The sequence below is a fragment of the Lepus europaeus genome, unplaced genomic scaffold, assembly GCF_033115175.1.
Source record: "Lepus europaeus isolate LE1 unplaced genomic scaffold, mLepTim1.pri SCAFFOLD_29, whole genome shotgun sequence".
NCBI lineage: Eukaryota > Metazoa > Chordata > Mammalia > Lagomorpha > Leporidae > Lepus > Lepus europaeus.
In genome coordinates, this window is record NW_026909167.1 from 1375728 (window position 1) to 1402529 (window position 26802).

Below are 26802 nucleotides of genomic sequence, written 5' to 3' on the forward strand. Positions count from 1 at the left end.
TCTGCCTCAGGCCATGTCCATAATCACACACATGTATGCCACATAGCCCAATCTGAAAACCCCAGGGAGTGCCTGGGTACAATCAGGACCCAGCTTTGCAGAGGCAATCTGAGTTCCAAGAGGGTTCCCTCTACCCTCTCAGTTATGTGACCCTGAAATATCACCATACCTCCTAAAGACTCTGTAGCCTGAGCAATGGCAAGAAGAATGGCAGTTACTGGGAGTTGGTGGTGGTGGAATTGTAAAAACGTTCATTCAATGTGTAGAGAGTTTCAGTGTCATAAGGAAAAACAGTTCTGAATATTGGGCCCACAGCAATGTGCATATATTCAACACTACTCATCCATACCTTAGAAATGCTTAAGATGATAAAATTCATCAGCTATATTTTTTTTTGTCAGGACTACAATTACAGTACATTTTAAAAGTGGTCAAATAGGGGCTAGACCTGTGGCACAACAGGTTAAAGCCCTGGCCTGTAATGTCAGCATCCAACAAGGGTGCTGGTTCAAGTCCTGGGGGCTCCACTTCCCATCCAACTCTCTGCTAATATGCCTGGGAAAGCAGAGGAAGATGGTCCAAATACTTGGGCCCCTGCACCCACATGGGGGACCTGGAAGAAACTCATGGCTCCTGGATTCAGATTGGCTCAGTTCAGCCCATTGTGGACATTTGGGGAGTGAACCAGCAGATGAAGATCTCTGTCTCTACCTGTCTTTCTCTAACTCTGCCTTTCAAATAAACAACACAGATCTTTAAAAAAAAAGTTGATGTGAAAAGAAGTAGCCAAATACACATCTCATAAAAGTTAATATGTTATGTTTTCTCAGAAGTGCAGTTAATACTTACTAATTTTGTACAGTATCTTATATTTGACCATTTTCATAACAATAACATTCCTGATTCCATTTTGCCGAGTTGCTATGTCATTTTTTTTTGAAATAGGAATCAGATGCCATCCTCTCTCACTGAAGACACTGATGACAGAGTGCAGAAGCCATGTTCAAGGTGGGTGTGGCCTGGGTTTCCTCCCTCCTGGCTGTGTTTGAGGGAGACATAATTTGGTCACCCCTGGGCATCTTACACTAAGTGGAAGCAGGTGTGCCTTGTGCTGAACAGAGAGACAGTGTGTCCACAGCCAGGGCTAAATCCTGGGGCCTGTGCATTCCCTCATAAAATGTGCACACCTGAGCCCCAATTCCTCATGCACCAACAATGCCACAGCAGGAAGAACAAGCATGACCCTTGCTCCTGCAGCAGGAGCTAGTTCTAACCTCACTTACCACTTGCACTGACAGGTGGGATGGATCACTCCCTGAAGAAATCATTGGATGATGCTCTCAGTAGAAGACATGGATTTTTGCCAGGAAAAAGCATCAGAGTTTGAGGATCATGCAAGTCCAATCCCATTTCTACATAACAAAATGTTTTTTTTCTATTGTGTTTCTTTGGAGTAGAAGTTTTCTATTTGTTTTTTTTTTAATTCACCATTTCTTTTTTCCCTTGTGAGTATATTTATGTGTCCACACTTGCACACGCTCACTGCACAACAGGGAGGGAAGTCAAGACGGAAAGGACAGGAAGCATCCAGGAGGCACTGGCATGGGGGAGGAGAAGGGACAAAGAGGGTGTCTGTCCCCACCCGGGCCCCCACCACCTCCTAACCAGGAGGTTGACCTGGAGCTGCAAGAACAGGAAGTGCTTACTCTGACTTGGAGGAAAGTTTCAAAGTGCAGTAATCTCCTTTACAAAAAGCCTCTTCCCTCCGCACTCTGCCCCTCGATGAAGCCCAGCTCCCTGCACAGGCTGTCCTTGAGGCTTTGGCAGGACAATGTCATGGGGAAGGGCTCTGGACCACAAGGGCTTAGGCATAGTGGCTGCCGGGCATCAGGGAGTGGTCCCCTCTGTGGTCCATCTGGTCCTGCAAGTGGGCAAGCTCAGCCAGCTCACTGAGCTCCTGGAACTGTCAGTCTGTCTTGTGGCTGACCAGTGAGTGGTAAAAGTGGACAGCAAAGACGATGAAGACCAGGCCAAAGGGCACCATGATGGTGGTGGATGCAATGGCTGCTGCCTGGCCCAGGGTGATGCCACTCTCGCTGCTGTTGTTGGAGGCCGCACCACCAGCTGGGGGCTTGCTGGTAGGGCTTAGCTGCCCCCGGCTGCTTCTTGAGGGGCAAGAACTTGACCCAGCAGAGCAGCACGACCTCGGCCAGGAAAAGCAGAGTGCCGATGACGGTGGAGAAGGCCCAGGCCAGCTCGATGTGGCGATGCATGCGCTCGTGGAGCGACTCCTTGACGGAGTTGAGGTTGTCGACGTTGCTGACAGCCTCGATGTTGGGCAGGATGCAGGTGCTGATCATGAGTGCAAACAGGTGCACGGCCACCAGCACCGTGGTGCAGGCACTGAAGGTGATGAGCAGCCCCGGTGGATAGTCGTGCTCAGTGTCCAGCTGCACCTCCACCATGGCCACCATGGCTAAGCCAGACAGCAGAGCCGAGGTCCGGCTGGAGGCTTTGAGCTTGGCACTGCTCAAGTAGAGCTTATGCCAGGACAGCGCCTGCATCGAGTGTTCGTTGAGGCTCATCACCTCGGAGTAACCCTGGCTGATCAAGTCCGGGTAGCTGACTGCTGGCAGCGGCGGCAGTGCGGACCCTGGGGACTCCCCATCCCCACTGCGGCAGTTCCAGCAGCTGCCGCTAGTGGTACTGCCGCTGCTGAGGGGAAGCTCGGGATTGTTGCTGCTCTGGGGCAGGCGGGCTCCGGATGCATGGAGCACGCTGCAAAGGCGTGGGCGGGCTCGGGAGCCTGGAAGGCAGTGGCCCCCGCCCCCCACGAGGGCCCGGCCCTTATTCACCATTTTCTACATCTTGAAAATTTATTGATTCTTCTTCATTGTTCTATGTGTTTTTTGAATTCCTTATTTTGTTCCCATATTATTATTGATATTCTTGAGTGTTCCTCTGTGTACTTTTCCAGGTTGAACAACATGTATACCCAACCTCAGAACACTAGAAAATATAAGCAAATGTTGAGAACTCTGAAGGGATAAACAGCAATAGAACAAACGTAGCACATCAATACTTCACTTTCAAGAGTGGTAGATTTGAACAACATTGTAAATCAACTTTTCCTAACAGTTACACAGAGAGCATTCTACCTGACAGCAGCAGAACATGTGTTCTTAACAGCTGTCAAAAATTCTCCAGGTGGGATCATCAGTTAATTCAGAAAATATGCATCAACAATTTTTAGAAAATTGGATTCATATCATTGTCTTTCATAACTCTAATAGAATAAAAATAAAAATCAATTCCAGAAAAATGGGAAAAGTCACACATATGTGGATGTCAATCTACACTGTGTCAAACAGCCATTGGCTTGAAGAGAAAATCAAAAAGGAAATCAGAAAATATTTCAGTGGGTACATTTTGAGTTTTGAGCTGGGATCCATAGCCACAATCACAATCCTCAAGTCCAGGCTTGGTACAAAGAGAAACCAGGTGGACATGGAAGGTCACCAGTAAAAAAGCTCTCTGAACATTGAGAACCATGGGGATCTTTAAACAGAGCAGACAGAAGTCTTCTTACTGCCCACAACAAATTAAGGAGACCAGGATGCTGATGCTTATGACCGAGTTCAAAGGCAGATTGCAAATTCATATATATTTTATATACAATATAAACATTTCATAGTCGTCTAGGCTTTATTTTATAAACGGACTGATTATACATGAGCTCCTTCATTAACATTTAGTAAATAGTTCAGTTTGTTCATTCAACAAATGATCTTCACATGTCAGGCATTAGACACTATTCTAAGTATTTGGGATGGAGCAGCAAAAGACACACAATCAGGAATGCTGCTTTTTAATGGGTCACACACTAGATATGAGAAAATGAATGAAAACTCACACTGATGCTGTCATAAGTGCTATAAAAATGTCAGTGTGGACAGAGAAAGAACTGGGATATAAAGAAGCTGCTTTGAGTACTCTGAACAACAATCAATCCATTTCCTCCTAAAGTGTAATATCCCCCAGAATCTTGATCCTGAAGGGAGATATTTTAGAGATTTATTTATTTTGTTGAAAGGCAGAGTGAAAGGAAAGATGATACACACACATAGGTGGTAGCTTTGGGATCTGCAAGGGGGGGGAGGCCTACACTTCTGGGAATGGAGAATCCCTACCCGCACTTTCAAGGAAGAAAAGTCCTTGTCAAGGTCCCTGCTGGTGCCTAAAGGTCAACCAATGAGGATCAGACCCCCCTCAACCTTTAACCCCCATGCCCTGAATCTATAAAAAGAGCCCTCTCAATCTCTGATGTGCGACTTCCCTGGCCCCCACTCTGTTGCTCTGTTGGGGCCTTGGAACCTCTCCTGGGAGCAGAACCCCAATAAAAGCCTGTGAATTAATCAATTCATCTGCCTGGGAAGATTTGTTATGTGCCAGACACCTTTCAATAGGGGAGGAATAGAGAGAGAGAGAGAGAGAGAGAGAGAGAGAGAGATTTCCATTCACTGGTTCCCTCCCCTAAATGGCTGCAACAGTTGGGCCTGGGCCAGACTGAAGCCAGGAGTCAGGAACCCCATCTGAGTATTTCATGTGGGTGGCAAGGAGTCAAGCAATCAGGACATTATCTGCTAATTCCTAGGCACAGGTTAGGAGATTGGATCAGAAAGAACACTGCTAGGATTCAAGTTGACACTCTGATAGGAGATGCAGGCATCATAAGTGATAATTTAATGTGCCATACTGCAATGCCAGTCCCAGCAAATGAGTTTTATGTTCATATTCTTGATGTTTCCTATTCCATATTTGCATTGGAACCTGTGAGCTAAACTGCAGTGGAAGGTGAAGGAAAGTCTATTTTCCTGAGAACAAATGTAGGTTTCAGTCAGATTTGTTCTTGGAGGATATTTAACCCATATCAGGTTGTTTCTTTGCACTGGAACCTGTGAACTAAACTGCAGTGGAAGTTGGAGAGGTCCCCTGCTGAGAGGCCTGGTCTGGCTCCGTGGTCAACTCTGGCAGTAGGCTGATAAGGACTCCAGCCAAGGTGGTGTAGCAACATCTCAGCTGGAGTTTTGATCCCATAGTCACCTTGTGTCACTTAGCAAGGGGGCTAGTGAGCTGCCACTTCAGCTCCAAGTGTGAGGAGATCCAGAGGTTCACAAGCACTGGGCCCATGCACACATACACACTCACACACAGACAGTGGGGTTACAGCTCAGGGACAGCTCTGCAAGTTAGCTTGTGCTGCTACCTGCTCCATGCAGAGTAGCGGACTGCCTCTTCAGCTCCAGGTGTGTGGAGATGCAGAGGTTCACACACACCAGGCCATGATCCCTGAGAGGATGGAGAGTGGTGAAAGGGCTCCCCTTTTTATCCTCATTTTCTGGCAGTCCTCCAGCTTGCCATCCTCTGATTTGTCCAATCAATGCTGTTTCCTCCTCGTGTTATGCCCAGTTCAGTTGTCCCCAAAGACCACCAAGGAGCCGATACCACTGTAAAGCACATGAGAGTTTTATTGCAGGTCTGGGCCTAGACTCTCAGTCAACACCAACCCAGCAGGTCTGAATTGAGAGCCCTGACCCTTCAGTTAACAGGGTTTTTATAGGGTTTTCAGAGACATTCTATACATCATGGTACCATTTAGCCAATCATCTCATCCCATGGGAAATTCAAAGGACATCTCCTAGAATTGATTAGTGCATTCAGTGGCGGGAACAGACCTGCTAAAGGTGGTTGGATGGCTTTGGGGTTGATGCCTTTTGAATTGATTGGCTGAAGCATAGAGTCTGAGCTGCTGGGGTGTACGTGCCGAACTGCAGGGTCTCGGGAAGCTATCAGTCACCTTATCTGCCCTGAGAAGACACCAGGAACTCTAGGTATTTCTCTGTTATCTGTTATTGGCTGTTGTTAGGAGAGTTTATTGCAAGGGGAGTTCATTTATTTACTTTTAGGAGCTTCTGGCTCAGAGTTCAGGGCCTGGTCAGGCTCAAGTTACAAGATGGAGGCCTAATTAAAAATAGTTACACCTTGATCCAGCTCAGGTCTCATACTTGCTTGCAGTTAGTTGAACAGCCCAGTCAGTACTGTTCCTGTCTTACTTATGTTTGAACAGTCCAGTCAGTGTGGGTAGCACACTGTTATCTGACCAGAGATGTCTTCTTGGTATGATTAGGAGTGTCTCCCTAACAGCCGTTAGGCATTGCCTCAGCTCCTAACTTATAACTCCATTTTACTTTTATTTTGTGGCTAGTGGTAACTTTTCAGTGTTTTACTGTGGAGTTTCCACAGTTCATCTCCTTTTCAGGTAGGTGATCCATGACTCTTTTTTTTTTTTTTTGACATGCAGAGTGGACAGTGAGAGAGAGAGACAGAGAGAAAGGTCTTCCTTTTGCCATTGGTTCACCCTCCAATGGCCACCGTGGCTGGCACGCTGTGGCTGGCGCACCGCGCTGATCCTAAGGCAGGAGCCAGGTGCTTCTCCTGGTCTCCCATGGGTGCAGGGCCCAAGAACTTGGGCCATCCTCCACTGTACTCCCAGGCCACAGCAGAGAGCTGGCCTGGAAGAGGGGCAACTGGGACAGAATCCGGCACCCCAACCGGGACTAGAACCTGGTGTGCCAGTGCCACAAGGTGGAGGATTAGCCCATTGAGCTGCGGCGCCGGCCCCATGACTCTTTTTAAGATTCCTGTGGGATTCTCCACAGATGAGCAGAATAATAACAGCTAACAATCTATCTGAGGGCAGGGACAAAAACCATCAGAAGGCCAGAATCATATTCCTGTCTAGCCTGCTCTTGTTAAAACAAAAAACCTTGGTAACAGTAAGATAGGCAAATTCTATTCTCATGGTAAAACTAGGAGGTCAGAAGGGTGGGATCCTTACTTCCTTTCTATTCTCATGATAAAACTAGAAACTCTGAGGAGTGGGCTCTCCACTTCTGTCTTGCTAATAGACAGGTTGTGGGGAGAAGTAAGTGTCTTGCCCACTCTTAAAAGGACTCCTCATTAGGTCATCTAAGTCCACACAGCAGCATGCCCTTCCTTATAACCTCTATATAAGCCTTCAAAATATCCTCCTCCAACAGAATGGTAGTCCTGTAACCACAAAAAATGCATTTTCAAATAGTTACCTTAATGAAGGCACCCTCTTTTGCTGTAATCTTGTGAATAATATTTGCATAAGAATTTCAGAAGCCTACTGAGAAAAGGAGATGATTAGGAATGGCAGGTTTTTGCCCCAGCTGACAAAGAACCCTCTCCCAACTGAGGCAGAAGGTACCTTCCTGGTGATGAAGGACTTCTGAAAATTTACCTGCTAAAAAACTAGGAAGTGAACAACCCTGACAATGGTCACGCCATTTTAACTACCCCAGCACTATCTTAGGGAACTCTAGTAAAACAGTCCCTGGAAATTGGGCCGAAACCATGAGTCAAGGGCAGGCAGCTGCGGTTTGAGATAACGGCGCCAGATAAAGGCATGGGAAGCACCCAACCGCCCCTTATCTGTGGGTCCTGGCAGACGGCAAAAGTATGCAAGGTATTTTCTGCATGCCCCCACCCCATTGTCTTATTGAAACCCTGTAACCACGTTTTTTTTCTGCTTCTGTATCCCCCGCCCTGCTTGCTTAAGAAACCGCCCACACTACCCCCTTCCCTAGCCCCTTACCCAGTAACCATTAACATATCCAATGAAATTGTAACACGACTAGATATGCTAATGTTGTGGTTTTAAGCTTTAAATACCCTGTAAAACTGATGTTCGGGGCCGCTCTCTCTGCACTACACTAGAGTGTGCTGTTGAGACGGCCCATTTGCAAATGAAATAAACTTCCTCTTGCCTTTTGCATCAATTGGAGTGGAGTCTGTGTTTCTGGGGTCCGGTCAATTTGTGGGACACCTGCTTAAGGGGTCTTACAGTGACACCCTGGACTCCCCTGACTGGCTGGTGGGACCTTCCTCAGAACAAAGCCTGAAAATCTGCATAATTGTTAATTGAATAGGCTCATTGTTTTATTTGAAGATTCACCCTCCAATTAGTCCTGTCTCTTTAAAAATCATCTGTGCTTGGTTGTTTGGTAAAAAAGTGCTTGTTTGGATTGAGAGAACTTCCTTTTTCTTACCCCAAGGCTGCTGCTGCCTTCTTGCAATAAACTTTTTCCTCCGGGCAGGCCTCATCTTTGGTGAATTGAGGCAGTGAGAATCAAGAGCCAGATTATTCGCTCAATAACCATATTGGTGAGCTAGCCCAGAAGTCTGGGGTGTATTCTTCAAGTAGCCTAGCCCTCTCACACTGGTAAGGAGGGCAATGACCACTTGCACTCCACCCCCAGAGTTGCTTGTGAGCTAACCTGGTGGCTGGGACTCTGGGGACATCCAGCAGCTGCCGAGAGCACTTTATCTCCTGGACTTTCCTTTCTCTTCCTGCTGCGTATTAGCTACCTATTAGCACAATGGCTTCCATTTGTGTATGGAGTCAACAGCTCTGAGACTGGGTAAGTTGAACCAGTAGCCTATCTGAAATTTCTGTCTCTGCTCTTTGGGTTCATGGCATTTAGACCTGGGTTAGGTCATTCTTTGTGGTACTGGTTTGTGGGAGACAAGATTCTAAGATTTTTGCCTGGGTCTCTCTGTGAGGAAGATTTGGGTATGGTTTGGAAAAGGACTCATTTGGTGAAATACGAGTGGTTCAATTTAATTTCCATCCCAAAGCACCTTGAGTTGCATTGTGGCTGATTGAGCAGCTTATAGTTACAATCCTATTACTAAGAAGAAAGTGGTGTTCTATTGTAATACTGCATGGCCTGTGTATGTGTTAAATTCAAGAGAAGGTGGCTGTTAAGTGGATTTTTTAAATGTTTATTTTATTTGAAAGGCAGAGTTACAGAGAAGCAGAGGCAGAGAGAGAGAGAAAGAGATAGAGAGAGAGAGAGGGAGAGAGAGAGAGAGAGAGGTCCTCCATCTGTTACTGGAGAAATGGCAGGGTTCTTGTCTTCGTGTAAGAAAGCATTCAGGTGTGAGACAGAGTAGTGCGAGGTAAAATAGCAAGATTTATTAGGGAAGGGACATCCATAAGAACAGATGGGCACCTCTCCAGACAGGTCCTGGGAGAGAGTGCCCAGTCACTCAGACTGGCGGAGAGCAAGGTTACATGGTTGAGTGGAGAGAGTACACCTGGGCAGGCCAGGTGGGTGGCTCAGCAGAGAGGCAGAGAGCTGAGAGTGCAGGCCGGTTGAGGCAGGGGGTGGGGGGTGGGGGGTGTTAAGGAGATGAGTCTTGCTTCTCTGCCTGTGCTCCTCTTGAAACAAAGGACTTTTTGGATGTAAATAGAAAAACTTTATCTGAGTTTTCCACTGAAGGTATCAGACAGGAGGGAGGGTGAGCAGGACCCCCTAGAGAATTGGGACCTGGAGCAGGGTGTTTGAAATGCAGATACTGGGCTGCATCTGCGAGATTGTGGAAGATTTGTCAGGCAGAAGGGGTGGGGACCCCCACCTGGCAGGTTACCAGGTAGAAGGGGGGCAGGGCAGGATGCGAATACTGGCTGCCCCTGAAACACCATCAGGATGACTTTGAGTTACAGATGCATATGCTGGACATAGTCTTCTCTTTAGGCCTGTCACACACACATAAGCTCATATCTGACTTCCTACCTAACACATCCACTGGTTCACGTCCCAGGTGGCCACAATGGCCAGAGCTGGGATCTGAATCTAGGAGTCAGGAGATTCCTCCCAGACCCCCTCCACCCTGGATGCAGGCCCAAGTACCTGAATCATCCTCCACTGTTCTCCCAGGCCACAGCAGAGAGCTGGATCACAACTGAAGCAGCAGGGACCGGCCCTAACTGGCACCCAAATGGGATGCTGGCACTGCAGGTGGCTGCTTTACCCAATATGCCACAGCATCAGCCCCTGTTAAGTAGATTTCCAATAGTAGAGGTTTTGTGAGGTTTCTGGTAAATGGGATGGAGTAAACATTTAAATCCCTAAAACCATCCAGCAACTGTGTATGTGGCTGTTGATGCCCAAGGAGACAGGTTAGGAGTCCTTGTCAATTTACAAAATGCAGGAGCTGGGCTGGCGCCGCGGCTCACTAGGGTAATCCTCCGCCTTGAGGCGCTGGCACACCAGGTTCCAGTCCCGGTTGGGGCACCGATCCTGTCCCGGTTGCCCCTCTTCCAGGCCAGCTCTCTGCTGTGGCCAGGGAGTGCAGTGGAGGATGGCCCAAGTGCTTGGGCTCTGCACCCCATGGGAGACCAGGAGAAGCACCTGGCTCCTGCCATCGGATCAGCGCGGTGCACCGGCCACAGCACACCAACCGCGGCGGCCATTGGAGGGTGAACCAACGGCAAAAGGAAGACCTTTCTCTCTGTCTCTCTCTCACTGTCCACTCTGCCTGTCAAAAATAAAATAAATAAATAAATAAAATAAAATAAATAGATAAATAAATAAAAAAGAAAATGCAGGAGCTTCAGGGATATTTGTCCCATTCTTGGTCCTTTCCTTTCTTTCCCTCCCCTCCCCTCCTTCCCCTCCCCTCCCCTCCCCTTCCATTCCCTTCTCTCCCTCCCCTCCCCCCCTCCCTTCCCTTCCCCTCCCTCCCCTCCCCTTCCCTTCACTTCCCTCCCATCCCCTCCCCTCCCCTTCCCTTCACTTCCCTCCCATCCCCTCCCCTCCCCTCCCTTTCCCGCCTCTCCCTTCCCTTCCCTTCCCTTCCCTCCCCTCCCCTTCCCTTCCCTCCTCTTCCCTTCCCTTCACTCCCCTCCCATCCCCTCCCCTCCTCTCCCCTCCCTCCCCTCCCTCCCCTCCCCTTCCCTCTTCTTCCTTTCCCTTCACTCCCCTCCCCTTCCCTTCCCTCCTCTCCCTTCCCTTTCCTTCCCTTCCCTTCCCCTCCCCTCCCCTTCCTTTCCCTAGTCAATGGCTTTACTTACTTGAGGTTAAAAATTCTTAGTGAAAACTGCTAACAGTTTTATGATTTGCTGTTTAGGTAGAGTAATGTTGATATGTCGTTGCTTTTAATATTACTGTGAAATGATAAGGCACCTGCAAAGTAAAACATGCAGAAACTACCTGTGTGGCTCCCCTTTCCCAAGGAGGTAGAGACTGGTTTTCAAATTCATTTCCTGGATACCATCTGGAACCAGGTCTATTTTAGGAGGAATTTTAAATTAGGACTAAAATTCTAGTAATATTATTGGGAATTTACTTAGGGTTTAAAGTCACTATGTTACAGAAACTTTACAAATGAACATATGAGTCAGAAGCTAAATAAATGTTCTTGCCTTTATCTCTCTTCAAAGGGAGAAAGCAAGGGTCAAAACAATGTCAATTTTCCAATCCAAAAATTCCCCTACGTTACTTTCATTCAGCAGAAAGTAGCCAGAATGGAGTCAATTCCCCTATTCCATACATATGGATCAGAAAACTTGACAATGAGGAATTATTAGCCATAATAAAGGCACCTTCCCTCCCCTCATTTTAACTTCATGAAGGCATCTAATCTAACACAATCTTGTGAATATTGTTTTCATAAGAATTTCAGGAGTCCACTGAAAGGGGATGATTTGGAATGGTAGACTTTTGACCGAACTAAACAAAGTCTCCTCCCAACTGATGTTGAGCTCCCTATCAAGAAACTGCCAGCTGAGGGATCCATGCTGCACCCCCCTGCCAAGGTAGAACCCACATCAGAACAAAGAATGAAAATCTGCATAATTGTTAATCAAATAGACTCATTGTTTTATTTCTAACCTCACTTTGCAACTGTCCTGTTGGCTTGTTGGGAAAGAGCTCCTTTTGGATTGGGTGATCTCTCTTTCCCCCAAGACCACCGACTTTTTAAAATTAACCCTTTCCTTTTACCAACACTCTGATGAATTGACCATCTGAGCAGCAAGGGACTGATTATTTGGTAACTATCATCAAGATTTGATAGACTTTTGTGTCCTCATTTGCAAAAGATTAACTGTTCTGTTTTATTCACCCCAAAACCATGTCCTCATTATTTTAATTGGCACTTGGGACAGAGTCCAAGCCTTTGGTAACAACACTATTCTAATTTTTAATTAAATTTTAGTACTTTATCATCAGGTTTTATTTCCAAGTTATCTGGTTGAGCAATTGTTAAACAGACTACAAGAGAATATTTTACATTTCTGATTATTAAATGAGGAAAAGACATTTTATGTTTTGTCAAAATCTCATTCTCTACTTTTTTTTTTGCTTTTTAAGATTTATTTATTTATTTGAAAGTCAGAGTTACACAGAGAGAGAGAAGGAGAGTCAGGGAGAGAGAGGTCTTCCATCCATTGGTTCACTCGCCAATTGGCTGCAATGGCCGGAGCTGCACCAATCCAAAGCCAGGGGCCAGGAGCTTCTTCCAGGTCTCCCATGTGGGTGCAGGGGACCAAGGACTTGAGCCATATTCTATTACTTTTCCAGGCCACTGCAGAGAGCTGGATTGGAAGTGGAGCATCTGAGACTTGAATCAGTGCCCATATGGGATGCTGGCACTTCAGGCAGTGCCAGCCCCTTCATTCTCTACTTTTGTTAGGTTTCCATACTTAAATTTAATAGTTGGAAAGATAGTTTTGTTATTAATATATTTAAGTAATTTCTTTATTAATCAAATAATTGTTTTAAGGGACAGGGTTTATTGGAGAATACCCTACAGACTAGAGTGAAGGGGCAGTGAAGGAAAAAGAGGAGACTGTAAGAGAGAGAGACAGAGAGGAGAGAGAAGGGAAGAGAGAGGCAAGAGGAAGAGAAGCCAACAGAGCAGGGAGCAGAGCCAAGAGAGCACGTATTCAGGAACAGGCCCTTTTAAAACTTTGCCTGAGGGCGGGCAGGGAATCCAATTAGGATGGGGGTGGAGCCTGGCTCAGGTAGCTGGGCTGTGCAGCCACCTGGCTAAAACTGCACCAGTTTCCTAACATTCCCCCCTTTTGTTTTTTATAAAGCAGGATTTCTATGGGGTTACATTAGTCCCAAAAGTCCGGGGGGGTGGGTAGAGGGATGATGATCTGTCTTTAGAGCTACTTCCTGCTGGCATGTGGCTATGTCTCAGGCTGCTGTCTCCTGGGTGGGGAGCCGAGTATATTCCTGTAGCAGCATTTGGTTGACTGTCTGGTTGTTGAAGACCTTTCATTTGTTCCATTATAACTTGCTGTAAACACTTAGACACTGTAGTATAAAAGACAGGGTTGAGAATAGTAACCAATGATCCTAAGAGTAGCATTAACCATTTCATAGAGGAGAGGAAATTGGGGGGGGTCTGGATCCTTGTGGGGACAGTTTGATGGATGTGGCTTAAAGCTGGTCCCAGCCAAGACTGGGAGAAAAGGCCACTTAGCTTTTGCAGGTAGCTGGACTTGTCTGTAGAGAAATTCTTAACAATCATACAACATTAAGTGGGAAGAGGACCATCAGTACACACAGGTTGGGAGTAGAGCCATTGGTGGTAGAGTAGACGCTATAGTTACAAAAGAATGAGGCCCAAGTGGGCTAGATACAGAGGACACAGTTGTTATTAGAGAACCTAAGAAAGGTGCTAAGCTACAAATAAGTTTTCTGATTGAGAGGCAAATAGAACCTGACAGAAGGGGCTTGATAATAATCAGGTGGGCTTTAAAGCATTGTAAATTATGAGGCTCAGACTCATCTATCTCTTCATATAGCCTACATCCTAAGGGAGGTGTGAACCTCCTTGGGAAGGCACCCTGTTGACTTCCATTACCTAGCTGGCCTAGGAGGAGAGCTAGCCAGGTAAAGGTAAGTGGCAACTCCAACAGGAAATATACAGTTCTGCCTGCACTGTTACTGACCCTATTTGGCCGTCGCCTCAGCAGCAGTGGTCACCTTGGAAGCTGGGCTGAGTGAAGGGCTTTTCAGCTTAGAGCCAATAAGACCTGGGGCTCTGACCTGGGCATCCTTCAACTCCAGGGCAGGTCCATTTCCAGTGATCCAACTCTTGGCTGGCAGAGCTGCCAGGGCTCTTCTTAGCTGACTTCTGCTGAAGCCCAGGCTTGCCACATTGAAAGCCACTGCAGTGAACTGGCCTGTTGGGTCTCCTTGAGGGCAGATCACTGTGCAGAGCTACATTTAATAGGCCTGCCACCTATCTCTACTTTTCTGATGCCTAGCTTTCTTTTTCTCCTGATTTTTATTAAAGCAGACCAGAGGATGCATGTCAAGGGAGTGCTGAAGTCCCATCTCTAATCCTCGGTGGCCTAAACTACAAGTCTGTAGTCACAGGCATGTTCTGTAGTAGTTTATGTTGAGACAGACAATGCCCATGAGGAAAACTACATTTTCACTTTAAAACTTTCTTTCCCTTTGTTTTGAAAGGGAGATCTTTTCTGTTTACTGTTTACCTCGCTGATGGTGAAGTAAATTTAGCTAAGAAATTATAATTTAAGCCCTTATTTTGGCTATGCTATTACAGAAAAAATTTAGCCATCTCTTTTTTATAGTATCTAAAATTAAATTTTGAATCTTGGAGAATCCTTCATAATAGAATTAGTTTTCTACCTCGAAGAGAATAGAGAAAGAACAAGTTGGGCTCAGAATAGAGAAATGAGGGAGCAAGTCCCAGATCACTTACTGATAATAGCAATATCACATGAAAACTTAGAAAGCAGTTTTACTATTAGATAACAACTGAAGAAAACATTTACCAGAAGGTCCAATGCCTTCCATAAATATTAAAAATACATATTTGGAAACATCTCTTAAATATCTAACATGATATAGCTTGTTTAACCAGCAAATTTAAGCACAAACATATAAAATGTTTTTAGTTTCTTTTTACCAACAAGTTTTAAACATATGATACAGAGATTTAGGTCACCTGAATTAAAATATATCTTTGAATAATTTTAGCTGTTTAAATTTATGGACAATCTTTTATCTATGAGCCAATTAAAAATAAAACTCAATAAAATTTTCCATGTAGACATACAATATGTATACACATATAACATAACATAATAGACCAATAGAGCAGTTTTAATAGCTTTTTTAAGAGAATCTAACTCCTGTTTGTAAATTACCAATTGATTTGAATTACCTTTTGTTTTAGTAACCTCAGCTAACCATACTTTTTTGCAGTTGGTACCTTTAATATATGATTGGCTTCATCTGTTTAGAGTCATCCCAAAGTACTGAATACAATACTTGTGGCTGGAAAAATTCCATCAGAACCTATAGGACAGCTAAACAGAACCAACAATGCTTTAGTTTTATGAGCAGCAATTTTGATATAAAACTGTGGATGACAAAACTTTAAGTTGCCACATTCAAAATTATAAACTCATTAACCAACAAGAGGCATTTGCTTACTGCACACAGTATTTTTGAAAGCACCTGTAGGATTTTACAAAGCATTTTCCATCTTTAGGCCTCTGGGGCTTTCTCATTAAGATAACCATCATATCTAGTAATACAAGATTATTAGACTTTTAAATTTTCAGACATTTTTATCAACAGCATTTTACATTATAGAAACTTAATTTAGTACCACTTCACATCTTGACAGTACTTCTAATATAATCCAAATAGTCTGATTAGTTAGTGTCTCTACAAGATGAGAGACATAAGTCTTTCGATTTTTTCAGTTGGGCCCGAACTGGAAAAACCAAAGTCCAAAATTTACTGGAAATTTGAGTCCAAATTCTTTGAAACTTTGATTTTTTTGAATGTCTGTCAAGAATGTCAAGAAGGCTCAAATTCAAAATATCTGGTTGAAATAAGATTCCTTAAAATCATGACATAATATAGACCAAATTTGATCACTGTTACAAAGTGATTATTTAAATATTTGAAAATAAGCTCATATTTAAATAACCCATAGCTCTTAATAAAAATTTAGCTGTTTTTAAACAATTAGAATTTAGCATACATCAAGAGTGAAGGACCCAAAGTTGGCGGGGTCCTTGGTAGCACCCTGGGGACCCAGAAATTCAGACTCCTGACACCGGCAATGCAAACAGCAAGAGGCAGTTTATTTACATTTTGCGCAAAACGGACCCCTCCCTCCTGAGAGAGTGAGGTACTGGACGAGGGTTACAGGCATTATTTAAAGGCAAAACCCACAAAATTATCTTAAGCAAGTGAATACAAAGGGGAAGGGGATTTTTGTTTACAGTAATTTCACTTATCTTAGTATACAGCAGTTCTACTTATCTCAGTACACATCAGTTTTACTTATCTTAACCATTGCACAAGGGGGGTTTCCAAACTGCTATTCCCTGTTATCTGCTAAGTTGCAGTTTCCCAGAAATTGACCTTTCTTGAAACTTTCTAACTGACCTTTCTTGAAACTTCCTAGTTTTTTTTTTTTTTAAGCAGGTTAGTCTGGTAAATTTTCACAATTTTCCACAAGTCCTTCAAGAGAATATAACAGATTACTTTAACTTATTGCTTTAACAGAGAATCAGATTTTAATTCTATGTCAAAGAGAAATAGATTAGTATACTTGTGATGTTTTCCATCTGCCAATGTCCTTGATTTACATTTTGAGATAAACTGTTAAAAATTAAAATTGCATTCATATAAGACAAGTACTAATTACCCATTACTGTTTCATTGAGTACTGATCACCCAGAAACCTGTTAAAATAAATTGCATAATAAGTTCAGCATTTTACAAAGCAATATTTTTAAAGGTAGTGATCTTTTTAGATTCAAAGAAAAATTAGTTACAGTGGGCCAGGTCCATGCAGGAAATCTGAATCTCCAGCCTGGCTTGCTCAGGATAAAACAAAGAGCCATCAGAAGGGTGGGATACCTAATTTGTTTCTCAATAAGCAGGGAGCCCAAAAGGATGGGACTACTATTCCCTTGCTATTCTTATGGTAAGACTGGGACAAGAGAGGGACAAAAGACCAGTTGGAGACCATGGAGACCACCAGAGACTTTGGCCAGGACTGGTTTTAAGATAAAGTCAGAATTTCTAGGTGGGAGGGGGAGCTAGGGAGGAAGTACACGTGGACTGAGAATGGCTTTGAGGAATAGATAGGCAAGAGGGTTGAGATAAAATGGAAGAGATTGCAGTGGAGGTGGGAGTAGAGGTTGACCCTGCCCCCTGGAATTCGATGGGAGGGGGAGGTGAGGACAAAGCCAGGGCCGGAGCTGCTGCATGGGAGATAATGGCGCTGGAGCTTCGGCCGCGGAGGCATTGGGAGGCGGCTGAGCCGGTGACTGTAGATTGGAGCATTAAGGGGGAGGTTCATCTGCAGGATCAAAGGAGTTGTGGTAGTGGTGGGAACAGGATCGGGGCAAAAGAAAGGATTTTTTGCTCAAGCTTCTGCCCCCTAGTGCAAATCTTGGAGACCAGAAGGACTTGAGTGGGACAGCAAGAAGTACACAGGGAAGGTTTAGTTCGAAGATAGGCTTGAACGTATGGAATCTCCTTCCATTTTCCCGAATGCTCACGGAAGTGATAAAGATGTTATCAGGGTCAAACTACTCCGACTTCCGATCCCTCAGGGCCAAATGCGCCACCATGGAGGGGCTGCTTTTTGAGGGCTGGGGCCAATTTGAGAGGGACCATATTACTTAAAAGGCAACCAAGAGGAGAATCAGATGGAACGCGGGAGGAAGAATGTCCCATGGCGACTCGGTAGGTCAGATCGGTGGACAGAAAGCGTCCTTGAAGTCCTGGCCATCTGACTAGGAGAGGAATGGGAGCAGAAGGTGGGGTCGTCACCCAAGTGCCGGCTGAAGCCCAGGGCCTTGCCTGTAAAGAGGGGAACAGAGATGGAGTCGTCACTCACACCCACTGTTGCCTGGACAGTGTCCGTAGAGGCTAAAGGCCTTAAGTAGAAGTAGGAGTGGTGGCTAGAGTCCAGTGTACGACCTTTACGAGAGTAGTCAGGCGAGTATCTGACAGTAGACCACCACTCAAATAGCAGTCGCTGTGAGGAATTTTCGTTCCGCATCTTACCTCAAAATTTGGAAGGCTTATGTGTGGATGGAGATCGCAGAGCGTTTGGTGGCTTGGAAAGAGTTCCGGAGGTGTGCTTCGTGACCGGCAAAAATCCAGGACCCCAGAGCACTGGAGGATGCTGGATTACCAATATAAGGCTATCCAAGTCATGGCACCAATGTTTTATCTTAATGTTAGCCGTCGCAAAGCACACCGGACACCGGAGTAAGGGAAAGGGTATTGGAGAATACCCTACAGACCGGAGTGAAGGGGTGGTGAAGGAAAAAGAGGAGACTGTAAGAGAGAGAGACAGAGAGGAGAGAGGAGGGAGGAGAGAGACGAGAGGAAGAGAAGCCAACAGAGCAGGGAACAGAGCCAAGAGCTAATCAAATAATTTTTATTACTAGACCAATTCCCCAGAGATTAGAGTTGGCTAGAGGATAAAGGTTTATTTCAAGGACTAAATCTTGGGGAAAGAGATCTCAAAATCCAAAATGTGCTCTTCCTGCCCATAAGCTAGTAAAAAAAATGGAAAAGGAGTAGCTACAGTGAGATTAGAAAATTTGAGTCTAGTTAATTGATAATTTGGCAAATTTTTCAGGCTTTGTGTTCTGATGATTAACTGGGCAGCCCAAGGTGTCAGTCAAGCATTTGTTTGTAATTTGAATTTTGTCAGGTGCATCAGCTGAAGAGTTTCCTTGTTAGCTGGGTTGATCCTGGATTCCTTTTGTAGGGAACAAAACTTTGGCAAAGGCAAGTGAAATCCACCTTAGCTAAGTGTTGCCAGATCTGACGAGCAAATACATTTGGTGCACACCAAGGTTTGGCTATATATCCAAAGCCAGGAGCAAGATGCTTCTTCTGGGTCTCCCTTGTGGGTGCGGGGACCCAAGGCCTTGGACAATCTTCTGCTGCTTTCCCAGGCCATAGCAGAGAGCTGGATCAGGAGAGCAGCTGGGTCTTGAACTGGCACCCATATGGGATTCTGGCACTGAAGGCAGCAGCTTTACTTGGTACACCACAGTGCCAACTCCAAGTCTGACATTCTAAATGAACTTTCAGTATGTTCCCAAAATTCTGAATTCAAATGTTCACAAAAGCAGCAGAAGAGAAAATGTCTGCATTAAGCTAAAAATCTGAAAAGGATAAGGAACATGACTTTATTGTGGTTACACGGGTTCCCTTGTGAACTTCATGTTAAGCAGAATGCTACCCAGAACTCATTCTCTAATACATTTGTAGAAACTTGCTGCTTTTTATTTATTTTAAAAATATTTATTATTTGAAAGACAGAGGTAGAGATAAAAGGGAGAAAGAACTTTAATCTGCTAGCTTACTCTCCAAATGACTGCAAAAATTGGAGCTGGGCCATGCTAAAGCAAGGAACCTGGAACTCCACCTGGATCTCCTAGATGCATGGCAAGAATTCAAATATGTGGGCCATGTTCTTCTAATTTCCTGGGTGCATTAGCAAGGAGCTGGATTGGAAGTGAAGCACATGGGATCAGAAGCTATCACAAAGTGAGGTTTAAGCCACTGGCCCCATTTGTTGCCTTTTACTTACGCTTTGCCAACTTATTTAGAAATGCTATTCTATTATTTAAGTGTTAGCTTGTTATTATCTTTATGGAGCATGAAATTATTCAATGGTATGATGTGAAAAAGAAAATTTTTTTTTCTTATCGATCACACAAAAGTTGTGTCTGGTTTTATTTTTCCTTTGTCAATCTCTGTCTTTTGGTGCATTTAGATAATTCACATTTAAACTTATACGGTTGAATTCATTAAAATAAACTATTTTAGCTGTCATTTTTCTTTAATGTCTTATTTATTTTTATTTCTTTGAAAGGCAGAGACAGAAAGACCTTCCCATCTGCGGGCTCACTGCCCAGGGGCCTGCAGCAGCTGTGGCTAGGCAAGGCTAGAGCCAGCACCCAAAAGCTGTATTTGCATCTACACAGATAGGCAGGGGAGTCAGTACTTGGATCATCATCTCTCAGGATGAACATTAGCAGGAAGATGGATCAGGTGGAATAACCAGGCTCTAACAAAGTACTCCAATATGCAATGCCGTTATCACAAGTGGCATTTCTTACCCTCAAAACTCCCTGCAATGTGCACAGAAAGCAACTCTATTTTTTTTTTTTGACAGGCAGAGTGGACAGTGAGAGAGAGACAGAGAGAAAGGTCTTCCTTTTGCCGTTGGTTCACCCTCCAATGGCCACCGCGGGAGGCGCGCTGCAGCCGGCGCACCACGCTGATCCGATGGCAGGAGCCAGGGGCTTATCCTGGTCTCCCATGGGGTGCAGGACCCAAGCACTTGGGCCATCCTCCACTGTACTCCCTGGCCACAGCAGAGAGCTGGCCTGGAAGAGGGGCAACCGGGACAGAATACGGTACCCCGACCGGGACTAGAACCCGGTGTGCTGGCACCGCAAGGCGGAGGATTAGCCTAGTGAGCCACGGCACTGGCTGCAACTCTATTTTAATGGAGCACATTTGTGGTGGCTTTGTGTTGCCAAGTTTGGAAATAGGGAGAAGATAGCAGAGAGGGGCCAAATTTATTATTTTATTTCTTTCAGGCAGAGACACAAACTGACACAATGCTTTCATGTGCTGGTTCCTTAAATGCTAACTCAAAACTAGGAGCTGCTGGGGCAGGAACTGTACTACGTCAGTTTAAGCTGCTGCTTGGGATGCTCACATCAAATACCAGAGTGTGTCCTGCCTACTGTGATTTTTTTAAAAAAAAAACTTTATTGGTTTACAGTTAATGTGAAACCTAGTTTGTCATGTTTGATATCTAGAACTATGATGAAGTACATTGACATGTCAAATGATTTGTAAATGTCACACATCCTGATTTATTTATTTATTTTTGAGTAGTGTTATTTAATTTACCACAGTTAATTTACAAGTCATGTTTAGTTTAGTTTTTTTTTTTTTTGTGGCAAGACAGCAGTGTCATTTTTTTTTAAAGATTTATTTATGGCTGGTGCCACTGCTCAATAGGGTAATCCTCCACCTGTGGCGCTGGCACACTGGGTTCTAGTCCTGGTCAGGGACTAGAATGCATATACATATTCATTTGACTTATAGCAAATAAATAAAAATTATACAGGTATAAAATACATCCATTTTATTTGTAATTCTTACTAAGCATTTTTGGGTGACTAGGCAGTTCATATGCTGGTGGTACCTGTGATCACAAATGAGGTTTTAGTTGTCTAGTGCTTTAATTGAGGCTGCTGCCTTCAAGATTGCTTAACTCACACCAATATGTTTTTTAAAGATTTATTTATTTGTTCATTTGAAAGGCAGAGTTATAGAGAGACAGGGAGAGACAGATCTTCTCTCTGCTCATTTACTCCTCAAATGGTTTCAGTGTGGCCGGCACTATGGCTCACCAGGCTAATTTTTTGCCTGCAGCACCAGTACCCTGGGTTCTAGTCCTGGTTGGGGCTCATAGATTCTGTCCCAGTTGCTCCTCTTCCAGTCCAGCTCTCTGCTGTGACCAGGGAGGGCAGTGGAGGATGGCCCAAGTGCTTGGGCCCTGCACCCACATAGGAGACCAGGAGGAAGCAACTGGTTCCTGGCTTCAGTTCGGCACAGTGCAGTGGCCGCAGTGGCCATTTGGGGGTTGAACCAATGGAAGGAAGACCTTTCTCTCTGTCTCTCTCTCTCACTGTCTAACTCTGCCTGTCAAAAAAAAAATGGCTTCAGTGGCTAGGACTGGACCAGGCCAAAGTCGGAAGCCAGGAACTCCATCCAGGTTTCCCAAGTGGGTATAAAGGGTCTAAGTTCTTTGACTGCCTTAAGATATTTTCCCAGGTGTATTAATAGGGAGCTGGATCAGAATTGGAGAAACAAGAGTTTTAACCAATGGTGGTAGCAACCCATGGTTCCATATCACATATCAATACTGTTTTGCTAATTTATTCATTTGAAAGGCAGAGAAAAAGACTCTCCTTCTGCTGGATAACTCTACAAAAGCCCACAACAGTGAGGGAGGTAGGAATGCCATGTGGGTATCCCATGCAGATGGCAGGAAACCAAGTTTTTGAGCCTTGAGCTGTTGACTCAAAAGAACACTCATGGGAGCAGTGTTGTGGTGTGGTGGGTAAAGTCACCACCTGCAGTGCTGGAATCCCATATGGGCATCAGTTCAAGTCCTGGCTGCCCACTTCTAATCCAGCTCTCTGCTATGGCCTGAGAAAGTAGATCAGCCACATCCTATGGCCCCTGTGCCTATATGGGAGACCTGGAAGAAGCTCCTGTCTTTTGGCTTTGGATTGGTGAAGCTCCAGCCATTGCAGCCAATTGGGGAGTGAACCAGTGGATGGAAGACCTCCCTCTCTTTCTCTCTGCCTCTCCTTTCTCTGTGTTACTCTGTGTATTAGATAAATAAATAGATCTTTAAAAAAAACTTGCAGGAAGTTGGGTTGGAGCTGCGGAATAGCCAGGACACACACCAAGCACTCTGGTATGTGATGTGGTATGTCCAGAGAAGTAGCTTAACCTACTGCATCATAATGTCTACCCTTCCAATGTCTGGTTTGTGCAACCTATGACCTAGGCCCTATGTGTCCAAAAGGCAAGTCTCAGGATTCTCCACATGATTGCTATGCCAGAAGGCAAACTTCCAAAGGCTAAATACTTTTTGAACTATGTTGGTATGATATTTACTGTTGTCTCATGGGCTAGAACAAGTGAACTGGAAAATGTCAGGGGGGTCCCTGTGGTGAAGGATTATATTAAGGTTTATATACAGGGAGGAGTGTCACATGGAACAGTTACAGAAAGCTGTACTATTATATTATGTTAATTTTTCCTAAAGATATAATTGTGGCCAAAAACTGATTTTCAAGCTGCATACTTTTATGGAATTTTAGATACATAAAATAATGTAAGGAAAACAGGATTGCCTGAGTAATTTTCTGTGTAATATGGATACTAGTGAAAGCATAATGTGTACTGCTACTTGTATGAACAATCATGATGAACATTATAAATTATTTCTATGCATTGACATTGTTTTTTATGATTTATTTATTTGAAAGGCTGAGTTACAGAGAGGCAGAGGCACAAAGAGAGAGGTCTTCCATCTGCTGATCACTTCCCAAATGGCCTCATTGGCTGGGGCTGGGCCAATCTGAAGCCAAGAGTCTGGAGAATCTTCCAGGTCTCCCACATACCTGCAAGGGGCCCAAGGACTTGGGTCTTCATCCCCTGCTTTCCCAGTCCATAGCAGAGAGCTAGATCAGAAGTGGAGCAGGTGTACTGGAATTGGTGCTTTACCCACTACTCCACAGTGATGGCCCTGGGATTGATTTTTTTTTTTTTACAAAATTGGTAACAAATTAATATTTTAATTAGCCTAACAATAGTCTATGTTTAACCTGAGTGATTGGTAGAATTGTGTGTGCTCTTTCAGGGTCTTTTCTGCTCTTTCCATGTCTAAAGTCTATATTCCCCCATAGGGAGGGTACTTTATTTTTGTTGCCCAGCTAATATGCCCATTTTTCTACATGCATTTCCTTCATGATCTTGCTAGTGCAGTAGAATCTAGGAAAAATTTAGACTGTTTCACCCCTCCCTCCAAGTAATTTCTCTTGCAGATAAGATTCTAGAGACATCTACATGTGGCCAAGTCCAATGAAAATAAATATATTGCCAGTAAGTTGTTTATTTGTTCCTTAGCTTCTTTCACATTGTATTTTAAGAGCTTTCTGAGATTTTGTTAAATAAATTGGAAAAGCATAAAGAAATATAAGTCAGAATCAGGATTTATATAATATAAAGTAAGTATGGCTGCAAGATCTAAAGCCATCTGAGCTGAATGTACATTGGTCTCAATTTTTTTATTGCCATAGCTACAAGACTTTTTACATGGCTTGAGTTGAAACTCAGAGAAGAATTTGCTACCTCAGAAACAATTAATTAAAATGGTTATATTTTGATTTGTTAATGTAGGGTGTCCTCAAAAGCTTTTTAGAGGCTGAACTTGTTTCATGGATCAGATCAGAAATTGTGTAGAGGATAGAATCTATTGCACATCCTTAAATAACTCTCCATAGTTAGGAGACTACGTAGGAATATTTCATACTTGCAAAGTTATGTTTTCAGGCAAATTATACCATTTTTTTTGACAGGCAGAGTTAGACAGTGAGAGAGAGAGACAGAGAGAAAGGCCTTCCTTTTTCCGTTGGTTTACTCCCTAATGGTTGCTGCAGCTGGCACATCATGCCCAACCGAAGCCAGGAGCCAGGTGCTTCCTCTTGGTCTCCCATGTGGGTGCAAGGCCCAAGCACTTGGGCCATCCTCTACTGCCCTCCCTGGCCACAGCAGAGAGCTGGACTGGGAGAGGAGCAACTGGGACAGAACCCAGTGCCCCAACTGAGACTGGAACCCAGTGTGCTGGTGCCACAGGTGGATTAGTCTAGTGAGGCATGGCGCCAGCCAAATTATTCCATTTTTCAAAACATTTATCAATGGCATAAACTATAATCAGAGCCAAAGACAATTCTCTAGTCTTTGCTTTACTTGAATATTTTGCCATCTTAAAATATGTATATACTTGAAAGAAAAGAAGAAGTAGATGGAAATATATTGAGACCTTTTTGAAAAAAGATTTTATTTATTTATTTGAGGGGCAGAGTTACAGGGATAGGAGAGACAGAAAAGTCTTTTTTAAAATTTTTTTGACAGGCAGAGTGGACAGTGAGAGGGAGAGAGAGAGGAAGGTCATCCTTTTTCCATTGGTTCACCCCCTAGTGGCCACTGTAGCCATGAAGGTGTAGGGCCCAAGCACTTGGGCCATTCCCCACTGCACTCCCAGGGCACAGCAGAGAGCTGGGCAGGAAGAGGAGCAACCAGGACAGAATCCGGCACCCTGATCAGGACTAGAACCTGGGGTGCTAGCACCACAGGTGGAGGATTAGCCTATTGAGCTGCGGCACCAGCCCCAGAAAAGTCTTCCATCCACTGGTTCACTCTCCAAATGGCCCAAACTGCTGGAGATGGGCTGATCCAAAGCTAGGAGCTAGGAGCTTCCTCTGGGTCTCCCAGGCCATAAACAGAGAGCTGGATCAGAAGAAGAGCAACTGGGGTTAGTGCTGTGGCTTAGTAGGTTAAGCCTCTGCCTGCAATGCTGGCATCCCATATGGGCATCAATTTGAGTCCCAGCTGCTCCCCTAATGATCCAGCTCTTTGCTATCACCTGGGAGAGCAGTAGAGGTTGGCCAAAGTCTTCAGGCCACTGCGTCCACATGGGAGATCTGGAAGAAGCTTCTGGCTCCTGGCTTTGTATTGGCCTAGCTCCAGTTGTTTGTGACCATTTTGGGAGTGAACCAGTGGATAGAAGACCTTTCTTTCTGTCTCTCCATCTCTGTAACTCTACTTTCAAATAAACGAACAAATAAATAATCTTAAAAAGAAGAAGAATAGCTTCCAGGAACACATACTTTTGCCCATATGGGATGCTGGCACCATGGGTGTAGTCTTAGCATGCTATGCCACAGAAAGAGAGAGAGAGATAGAGATAGAGAGACCTTTAATCCACTGATTCACACTTCAAATGCCCACAGCAGCCAGGGCTGGAACAAAGTCATAGCTGAGAGCCAAGAATGTAGTCCTGGCCTCTCATTTGAGATGCAGAAGCCTACTTGCTTGAGTTGTCAACACTGACTTCTGCTGTGTAGATTTGCAAAAATCTAGAATTAGGAGCCAGTGCAGGAAAGACAACCAGAAATGTTATTGTAGGTCAAGGGCACTAGCCTAAATGACTGCCTCACTTCTAGAATCTTTTGCTTTGCCATAGTTGAAACTACTAGACAGCCTTCTGGAAGCCATCCTGTTTGTATCATGACATCACGGATGGTTTCTTCTCTTTTTACTGGTATCTTGTTGATTCCACTCTGCAATTCACCTTGACAGGTTTGACCCTATCTGGTCTGACGTGTCTGTTTCCTTCCAACTTGTATTTCTTGCACAGCATGTATACCACTATATCTATGCCCTGTTGAGTGTTTCTTTGTAGCTGTCCAAATGGCACCTCATGCCACACAATTTTAAATTGAAAACCTGGGGCTGACATTGTGACATTGTGGTACAGTGGATTAAACAGCTGCCTAGGATGACAGCATCCCTTATGGGTTCTGGTTTGTTTCCTGGTTGCTCCACTTCCAATCCAGCTCCATGCTTAGGGCACCTGTGAAAGCAACAGAAGATGGTCCAAGTGCTTCGACACCTGCCACCCATGTTTGACAGCCAGATGAAGCTTCTGGCTCCTGGTTTCAGTCTGGCCCAGCTCCAGCTGTTACAGCTATTTGGGGAGTGGAGCAACAGCTGGAATATCTTTCTCTGTCTTCTCCTCTCTCCCAAAACTGTCTTTCAAAACAAACCAGTTAATCATTAAAAATAAATAAGATGAAAAACACATAATTTATTTTCTTTTTAAATATTACTACCAAGTAGCCTTGACCCAAATCATCAAAATGAAAATTTTCCTGGAATGCTCTTCTATCTTTTTTTCCCCAGAAACCTTTTAGTTAAGGAATACAAACTTCATGCATTTCATAATTGAAACTTTAAGAACATAGTGATTCTTCCAACCATACCCACCCTCCCACCCACACTCCTACACCCTTTCTTTCTCCTATTTGCATTCTTCTTTTTCACTAAGATCTATTTGCAATTAACTTTTTACACATATGATTAACTATACTAATTAAAGATTTCAACAAATAATATGAAAAAAACTCTTCCTCAATAGTTGAGACAAGGGCTATTCAGTCATTGCTTCTCAAAGTGTAAATTTCATTTTTATAGATTACCTTAGGTGCTCTATTAGTTACCACAGATC

The 26802-nt window shown here is 44.3% G+C and overlaps 1 pseudogene; it reads right to left on the reverse strand.

The window, feature by feature from the left end:
* Positions 1-1864: 1864 nt before the first annotated feature.
* On the reverse strand, positions 1865-2770 carry LOC133754794 (calcium release-activated calcium channel protein 1-like; annotated as a pseudogene).
* Positions 2771-26802: the final 24032 nt, after the last annotated feature.